The 9,513-nt window shown below is 38.1% G+C and overlaps 1 protein-coding gene across 1 annotated transcript in view; it reads left to right on the top strand.

The window, feature by feature from the left end:
• The first annotated feature begins 225 nt into the window (after positions 1-225).
• PJA2 (praja ring finger 2, E3 ubiquitin protein ligase) overlaps positions 226-9,513 on the top strand; it is an 81,050-nt gene continuing 71,762 nt past the window's right edge. Inside the window, exon 1 of the mRNA XM_011998206.1 lies at positions 226-922. The gene's annotated coding sequence lies outside the window, so the exon portion shown is untranslated. The remainder of the gene's footprint in view (positions 923-9,513) is intronic.

Genomic DNA, 9,513 nt, shown 5'->3' with positions numbered 1-9,513 from the left:
ACCGCGGCGCAAGGGGCGGGACTCGCCGCCACCGCCTCTGCTTCCGCCGCCGCCACCGCCGCCGCCGCCGCCACAGCCGCCAGCCGCTGCGCGTTCGGCGGGGGAGGAGTTGGAGGCGGAGAAGAAGGCGGTGGTGGCGGGTGGAGGTTCGAGCGCTGTTCTCGCTCCGGAGCCGCTGCACATTTCGGTGAGGGTTTTTTTTTTTTTTTTTTTTTTTTTCAATCTGGCTTGTTCCGCTGTAGGGAGTGTGGGGGTCGGGGCGAGGAAATTGCTGCGTTCTGCTCCTCAGTTTCTCTGTCTCTAGCCTCGGGAAGGAGCGGGGCCTGTGCCTGGCCTGCTGCGCCGGCCATGGTGGGTGGGGTTGATGGCTGTGGGAACCCTTTTTCGCCTCCTGGGCCCTGTCCAGCCCGGACCCGGGCCGCGCTCCTATCCGGGACGGTCGCGCCCGCCGCCCCCCGACGGATGACATCGGTTGGTATCGGGGTCTCCGCTGCCGCTCTTTCCTCCTGCCTCTTCTGCTGTCCTTGGTGACTTGGCCAAGGACCCCGCTGGCTTTCCCGTACACTCGCCACTGTCCAAGAGTGTGCCCCCCAACCAACACCTCACACCCCCCTTCTGCCGGTTTCCCGTCACCCCGCGTAGAGCGGAACCATCTTACGCCACAGGCCTGCAGCCCCCCTCCCCCGAGGAGCCTTCCGTTGCCGTCGCTCTGCTGGGCGTCTGCATTTTCCCCGATTGTCAGTGAGGCTCGGCACGCAGACACCCCGCTCGAGCCGCAGCAGTCGCTCTATTCCCGGGATCAGCACCCTTCCGCCAGGGCTGTTCTCTGTTAGCGATGTCAGGCCAGAGCTCCTCTTGCAGATGCACCTTTAATTTGGCCTCCCTCAGATGACTGTTAATCATTTTGCGCACATTCAAAATGGTGAGCTTGAAGACGCTCAGACCAAGTTGAAGCAAAGGGAGGTGGTAAATAGTCATTTTGCAGGGAGGAAGAGTAATCTGAGAGTTCTGTCTCCGGACATTAAAAAAAAAAAAATTTACATCCGCATAGGCACTTCTTTTGAGTCTGCTGGTTTTGTGAAGTTTCAAATTTTCGTTACAGGCTTAATGTATTCTGTTTTATCATGAAATATTCGGTCACATTTCTTTAAAATGGCAGTCACCTTTGCTGAAGGCTACAGATTATGTGAAGTGTATGTGAATAAACCTGAGGATAACAGTAATAAACGTTTAAACTATATTTTTCAGTGTTGTAATTGTCTTTTGGGATTCATATCAATGTTATATGAGATAACCACTTAATTTTAAAAATTCATTTCAACAATGTAAATAACGGACTGTTAGGTAAAATTAGAGTATTTCTTTTCATCCCCCAGTCCCACTCCAGTGTAATGTTGACAGTTTAGTGTTCATTTTTCAAAACGCTCTTACAAATGCACTTCTAAACACATAAACGTACACGTAAAGTTTTTTTTTTTGAGGGAGGCTATACCATATACCAAACATGTTTGCATACCGCTTGCTTATTGACTTATTTACATATCTTGAACACCTTTACTTGTTACATAAAGGTCTCCCTAATACTTTTTTAAAGGCTAACTGGTATCTCATCAGTTTGAATGGGCTATAATTCCCTTTTTGAAAGACATTTAATTGTAGTTTCTTTTTGGTATCACAAATAATGATTTATAGTGAAAACTTTCTAATTAATTGATCGATGTTCAATTACAAATTTTAACTCATCCTTGATTTAAAAAAATTAAACAGTATGGAAAAATGTAAGATAAAAAGTACCGCTTCCACTTCTAGTCCTGTTTGCATCCTGATGGTCTGCCACCGTTAACAATTCAGTAAACTTCCTCTATGTGTGATTATTTCTGGAGCATGGGTTCCTAGAAGTGGAGTTGCTCAGTTAAAAGATTATGCGTATTTTAAATTTTGGTAACCCTTTCTCCCTCTTTATTACTCTTGTTGAAAATATTCTTGAATGTGTCTTTCACATTTCTTCTTCTAGGTAAACTTTAGACTCAACTAAAAATCCTTAGCTATTTTGAATAAGATTGTATTGAAATTTTAGATTAATTTGGAGACAACTGATCTTTATAGTATTGAGTCTCTCTCCTCAGAAATGTGGCCTCTCCATTTTATTCACATCTTGTTTTATATTCTTAGGGAAATTTTTATAGTTTTTCTTTTTTTCCTTCATACGTATAACATTCCTTCCCAGTATTCCTAGCTATTTTATCGTTTGATACGTGTGGTGGATGGAAACTTTAAATAACACTCCTCTCTCTCTCTTTTCTCTGGTTATAGCCAAACTTTTGAGTTTTCTATCATGTATCAAATTATTTTATTGAGTTGATTATCAGGAGATAGTCACAGTTTTCTGGTTTCCTTTTCAGTTTTTATAACTTAGGTGTTTTTCTCATTGCTTTTGCAATTATACATCCTATAAAATGTTGAACACTGATAGATTAAAAACTAATAGCACTGATAGCTAAAAACATGGTATTGTTTCTGACTTTAAGGGGGAATGCTTCTAATGTTTTAGCATTAATTATGATGTTTGCTGAAGCTTTCTGGTAAAGCCGCCGATATTAAAATATTTCCTTCTAGTCTTGGCTTTCCAAGATGATTATGTTGTTGTTTCTGACATTTTTAAAAACCATAAAAGAGTTTTCTTATATGTATATTTTTGACATCTTTTGAGGTGGTATATGTGGTCATCACCAGTATTCCCTGGTTTATATTTTCCTGAGAGATCACCCTCTTAGAAAATCAACCTTATTGAGGATAATTTAGATACAATAAAATGTACTTATTTAAAATGTACAGTGTATTTTGTTTTTGACAAATGTGTACTCTGTGACCACCACCACAGTCAAGAGTGGAATATTTTCATGTCACAATTAAGGTATAGCATATTTTCATCTCCCCCAAAGTTGCCTTTTACAATCAGTCACAATTTCACCCTCAGGACTAGGAAAGCACTCATCCTTTTTTTCTTGCTATAAATTGGTATCATTTTCTCTAGAATTTCGTATAAGTGGAATTATGTAATACATACTCTTTTGTATCTGGCTTTTTCTCTTGGCATGTTTTTCAGGATTATCCATGTTTTTCTGTACTTAACTGGTTCATCTCATTTTATTGCTGAATAGAAGTCCCTGGTATTGACTTACTAGTTTGTTGACCATTCCACCTATTTACAGATACCTGGATTGTTTACAGTTTGGGGCTGTTATTAATAAATAACCTTCATTTATTGAACATTCATTTATTCAATGAGCATTCATTTATTTTGAATTTTTGTGAACATCTTTTTTTCTTGGTAAATTCCTAGAAATGGAACTTGTTGGGTTGTATAAACATAGATATTTAACTTTGTAAGAAACTGCCAAGCTGTTTTCCAGAGTGGTTGTCCTATTTTACATATCCGTCAGCAGTGTATGACAGTTCCAGTTGCTCCACATCGTCCTCAGCACTTGGTTATTTCAGTCTTTTAAATTTTAGCGCTTTTAGTGGGTATGTAGTGGTATCATACTGGGATTTTAATTTGCAGTTACCAGATGACTAATGGTGCTGAGAATTTGCTCAAGTGTATGTCTTAATGAGCAAAAGATCTGTTGACATCTTTTGTTCGTTAAAAAACAAAACAAAAAAAATGGGTGGTTTGTCTTACTGAGTTGTAAGCATTTTTTAATGCATTCTTAATACAACTTATTTGACACAGTGATACATAAACACACACAGTGCAATCTGAAGCTTGTTTTTTTTTTTATTTTCCTAACTTTAAAAGAAGAGCTTTTAATTTTGATAAATTCATCTTACCAACTTTTTCTTATGATTTGTGCTTCTGTGTTCTAAGAACTCTTTGCCTAATGCAAAGTTGTGCAGATTTACTCTTATGATTTTTCTGTAAGTTTTCTAGTTTTGGCTTTTATGTCAAGGCACATTATACATTTTGGGTTAGTTTTTGTATATGGTGTGTAGTAAGGGTCAAGGCTCATTTTCTTTTCAGGTGTATATGTAGTTGTAGCACCATTTGTTGGGACTACTTTCCTTTCCCCATTGAATTAACTTTGTCAAAAGTCAGTTGACCATATAGGTGAATCTGTTCCTGTACTTTTCTCTTGATCTTTGTGCCTATAATTTTGCCAATACTAAGTTGTCATGGTTATTTTTACTTTATAATAAGTGTTGAAATTAGGTAATATGAATCCTTGAACTTTATTCTTTTTCAAAATTGCCTTGGCTATTCTAACTTTACCATAAAACTTTTAGAGGCAGCCTGTTGGTTTCTACAAAAAGTCCTGAAGGGATTTTAATTTGGATTGTATTGAATGCATAGATCAATTTAGGAAGAATCGACATCTTGAGTCTTCCAATTCATAAATACATGTTGTCTCCATTTATGTAGGTCTTCTTTCATTTCCTTTGTCAGCATTTTGTAGTTGCATCATAAAGATGTTACTCATTTTGTTAGATTTATATCTAAGTAATAATTGGTACTGTTGTAAATAATAATTTTCTTAAATTTTAGTTTCCAGTTATTCACTGCTATATGTAAAAATACAGTTGGTTTTTGCATACTGACCTTGATTCTTGCAACCTTGCTAAATTCATTTATTCGAGTAAATTTTTTGTAGATTCTTTGGAATTGTCCTATGTTGAGAATCATGTTATTTCCAAATATAGATCCGTTTTATTCTTTTTCAATTTGTATGTAACTCCCTCCACCTTTTCTTCTTATTAGACTGACTGAGACCTCCAGTATGATGTTGAATAGCAGTGGTGAAAGCAGATATCCTTCTCTGTTCCTGATCTTAAGAAGAAAGTTTTGAATCTTTCATTATTGAGTGTGATAGAGTGGTGCTATAGATTGAATGCTTATGTCCTTCCAAAATTCATAGTGTTGAAACATAATCCCCATTGTGAGGGTATTTGGAGATGGAGTCTCAGGGAGGTGATTAGGTCATGAGGCTTCTGCCTTCATTAATGGATTTGTGTGCTTATAAAAGAGGTCCCAGAGAGCTCCTATCCCCTTATGCCATATGAGAACACAGTGAAAAAACTGCAGTCTGTGAACCAGTAAGTGGCCCTCACCAAACATTGAATCTACCAGCGCCTTGATTTTGGACTTCCCAGCTTCCAGAACTGAGAAGTAAATTTCTTTCTCTTTTTTTTTTTTTTTTTTTTTTTTTTAAGACAGAGTCTTGCTCTGTTGGCTAGGCTGGAGTGCAGTGGCGCAATCTGAGCTCACTGCAACCTCGGTCTTCCAGGCTCAAGCAATTCTGCCTCAGCCTCCCGAGTAGCTGGGATTACAGGCGTGTGCCACCATGCCCAGCTAATTTTTGTATTTTTAGTGGAGATGGGGTTTCACCGTGTTGGCCAGGCTGGTCTCGAACTCCTTACCTCAGGTAATCTGCCTGCCTTGGTCTCCGAAAGTGCTGGAATTACAGGCGTGAGCCACCGCGCCCAGCCAAGAAATAAATTTCCATTGTTTATAAGCCACTTCAGTCTATGGGAGCTTGTTATAGCGGTCCTAATGGGCTAAGACAAGTGGCCTTTTATCATATTGAGGATGTTCCCATTCTATTCTTGGATTGCTGAGAGTTTTTGTTGTTGTTGTTTTTGAGACGGAGTCTTACTCTGTTGCCCAGGCTGGAGTGCAGTGGCCCCATCTCGGCTCACTACAACCTCCACCTCCTCGTGGGTTCAAGCGATTCTTCTGTCTCAGCCCCCTGAGTAGGTGGGATTACAGGTACACGCCACCTGGCTAAATTTTTTGTATTTTTGTAGAGATGGGGTTTTACCATGTTGGCCAGGCTGGTCTTGAACTCCTGACCTCATGATCCTCCTGCCTTGGCCCCCCAAAGTGCTGGGATTATAGGCATGAGCCATTGTGCCTGGCCGAGAGTTTTTTTGTTTTTTGTTTTGTTTTAATCGTGAGTGGATGTTGAGTTTATTCAGGTATTTTTACTGTATTTATTGAGATGATAATATGGTTTGTTTCTGTGTTAATGTGATGAATTACATTAACTTATTTGCGAATGTAGAATCATCTTCCATTCTGTGGCTAAACCTCACTTGGTGATGGTGTATTATCTAGTATCATTTTTATAAATTGGTGAAATATTTTGTTTTTTTTGTTTTCCATCTATGTTCATGAAAGATAATTTTTCACGTAATGCTGGTTTCATAGAGTTGCAAAGTGTTTCTTCTTATATTTTTGAAAAAAATTTTATCAGGATTAGTATTATTTGTTTTATAATTTTTTTTTTTTTAGAGTTTGCACGTGAACTCCTCTGGTCCTAGAGTTTTCTTTGTTGGAAGGCTTCAAGGGATAAGTCCAATCATTCTTTAATAGATACAGGATTATTAGGGTTATCTATTTCTTCTTGAAAGCTTTCAGTCTTTGTATGAGTCACTCACTAAGTGCGGTTTAGTAGTTTTTGTCTTTCAAGGCATTTGTCTTATTTCATTTATTCATTGTCATAAAATTGTTTCTTAATTATTTTGATGCCCATGACATCTGTAGTGATGTCTTTCCTTTCATTCTTGTTATTAGCAATGTGACCTCTCTTGTTTTTATTTGGTTCCAGGTTTATTTTATTAATCTTTTCGAAGTCAACTTTTTATTTGATTGCTTTTTGTTTTTTTATTTTTAGTTTTATTGATTTCTACTCCTTACTATTTCTTTCTGTATGCTTTGGGTTTAAATTCCTCTGTGTTAATTTATTAAGGTGTAAGCTTAGGTCATTGACTTGAGACCTTTTTTCTTTGCCTTCCAAGCACTGCCCGAGGTGCTCACACAAATTTGATGCACTGATTATTTTTAAAGTTCTTACGTCACTTCCACTTTGACCCATGGAGGCTGCTGTTTAATTTCCAAATATTTGGTGATTTTGCATGTCTCTTTCTTTGTATAATTTGTTTTAAATTCTTTCATGTTTGTTGTATGATCAGAATATGGTTACTCTCAGTAAATGTTCCATGTCCTCTTCAAAATAATGTGTATTCTGCTGTTTAGCGATGGGGTATTCTATGTCAAGTTGATTGATGGTGCTTGTTACGCTGTCTCTTTCCTTACTGAGTTTTTGTTTGTTTCATTGATCATTGAGAGAAGAGTGAAGTCTCCAAGTATAATGGTGAGTTTATTTATTTCTCCTTTTCAGTTTTTGCATCATGTATATTGAACCTCCTGTTAGGTGCGTGTAAATTTAGGATTGTTAAAACTTTTTAGTGAACGAACCCCTTTATCATTATGTAATGCCCTCTTTATCTGTGATAGTATTCTTTTCCAAAGTCTACTTTATCTAATATTAATATTGCCTCTCTAGCTTTCTTTTAGTGTTTGTATATTATTTTCCATCCACTTAATCTGTCTTTTATTTAAAATGGGTTTGCTCTGTTGTGCACATGTACCCTAGAACTTAAAGTATAATTTAAAAAAGAAAAATGAGTTTGTTCTAGACAGTCTTTTTAAATTCATCTCGAAAAACCTGTTTTTAAATTGAAGTGTTTAGACTGTTTACATTTAATGTAATTATTGATGTAGTTGGATTTAAATATATAATCCATTGTTTTCTGCTTACTCTGATCCCTGTTTTTGAGTCCATTTTATCTTGACCATTGGCTCACTACTTACACTTACTTTTTCTCTTTTAAAAAGTTACTGGCTTCTCTGTGATTTATATTATACATCTTTAATAATATACCATATTGAAGCAATATTACACCACATTTTTCATAGTGTCAGAGCTCTACAACAGTATATTTACAATGTATATTTACAATTTCTCCTTATCTTTTGTGCTATTACTGTTTTACCTTTTACAAATGCCATAAATGCATAATACCTTGTAATGTTTGTTTTATTCCTGTGCTGTCTAATATGGTAGTCTTTAGCCAGTGTAGCTATTTAAATTTGAATTTAAAGTAGTATAAGTTAAATTAAAGTTCATTTTCTTTGTTATAATGGCCTCTTTTCCAGTGCTTACTCCTTTTGCATGAAGAACTTCCTTTCACATTTCTTGCATTTCAGTTCTACTGGTAACAAAGTTCCAAAGATTGTCTCACAAATACTTTGTTTCACTTTTTCTTTTGAAAGATTTTGCTGGATATACATTTAATATTCACAATGTTTCTAATATTAAGGATGCTGTTTATTACCTTTTGACTTGCACAGTTTGAAATAAGAAGTTGGCTGTGATTCTTATTTAGTTCCTTTTTCTACTGTCAGTATCAAATATGTTTTATCAGTGGTTTTTAAATTTTATTTTATGTGTTTGTTTTTTAAGACAAGGTCTTGCTCTATTGCCCAAGCTATAGTGCAGTAGTACAAGCTTGTCTCCCTGTAGCCTCCAGCTTCTAGAATCAAGCAATTCTCCCACCTTATCCTCCAGAAATGCTGGGATTGCAGGCCTGAGCCACTGTGTCCAGGCTGTCATTGGTGGTGGTAGTGGTTGTTTTTGAGACAGAGTCTCACTCTGTTGCCCAGGCTGGAGTGCAGTGGCGCCATCTCTGCTCACTGCAACCTCCACCTCCTGAGTTCAAGTGATTCTCATGCCTCAGCTTCCCAAGTAGCTGGGATCACAGGCTCCCGCCACCACACCTGGCTAATTTTTGTATTTAACAGGGTTCCACCACGTTAGCCAGGCTAGTCTCAAACTCCTGGCCTCAAGTGGTCTGCCTTCCTTGGGCTTCCGGAGTGCTGGGATTGCAGGCATGTATCATTCGTTTTTTGTTTTGTTTTGTTTTTTGTTTTTTTGTTTTTGAGATGGAGTCTTGCTCTGTCTCCCAGGCGGGAGTGCAGTGGCGCGGTCTCGGCTCACTGCAAGCCCGGCCTCCCAGGTTCACTCCATTCTCTTACCTCAGCCTCCTGAGTAGCTGGGACTACTGGCACCCGCCACCATGCCTGGCTAATTTTTTTTTGTATTTTTTTTTTAGTAGAGACAGGGTTTCACCTTGTTAGCCAGGATGGTCTCTATCTCCTGATCTCGTGATCCACCCACCTCTGCCTCCCAAAGTGCCGGGATTACAGGTGTGAGCCACCGTGCCCGGCCATATCATTCATTTTTTATAACAGGTTAGAGATGTTACATCGTGGGATATGTGTACATTTTTGTGTGTGTTATATTTATACTGCTTTTGTAGGGGGGAATCACTGAGCTTCTTGGGATTTATGATCTTTTAAATAATGTTTGAAAAATTCACAGCATCTTCTAATGTTTCCACTGCTCTCCCTCCCACCGCCAATTTGCGGGATTCCAGTTAAATTCATGATGGTTCATTTAATGAAGTCTACAACTCTTGGAGGCTCTATTCTGGTTTTTGTTGCTGTTGTTTTTTAATGTGTTTCTTTTCACTTAAATCACTTTTTATCTAGGCTTGGGTCATGTCTTTTGACCTAACCTTTTTTTTTTTTTTTTTTTTTTTTTGAGACAGTCTCAGTCTATCACCCAGGCTGGAGTGCAGTGGTGCGATCTTGACTCACTGCAACCTCTGCCT

This window comes from Mandrillus leucophaeus, unplaced genomic scaffold (genome assembly GCF_000951045.1).
Source record: "Mandrillus leucophaeus isolate KB7577 unplaced genomic scaffold, Mleu.le_1.0 Scaffold560, whole genome shotgun sequence".
NCBI lineage: Eukaryota > Metazoa > Chordata > Mammalia > Primates > Cercopithecidae > Mandrillus > Mandrillus leucophaeus.
The sequence above is the reverse complement of the archived record's forward strand: the minus strand, read 5'-3'. Positions and strand labels throughout refer to the sequence as shown.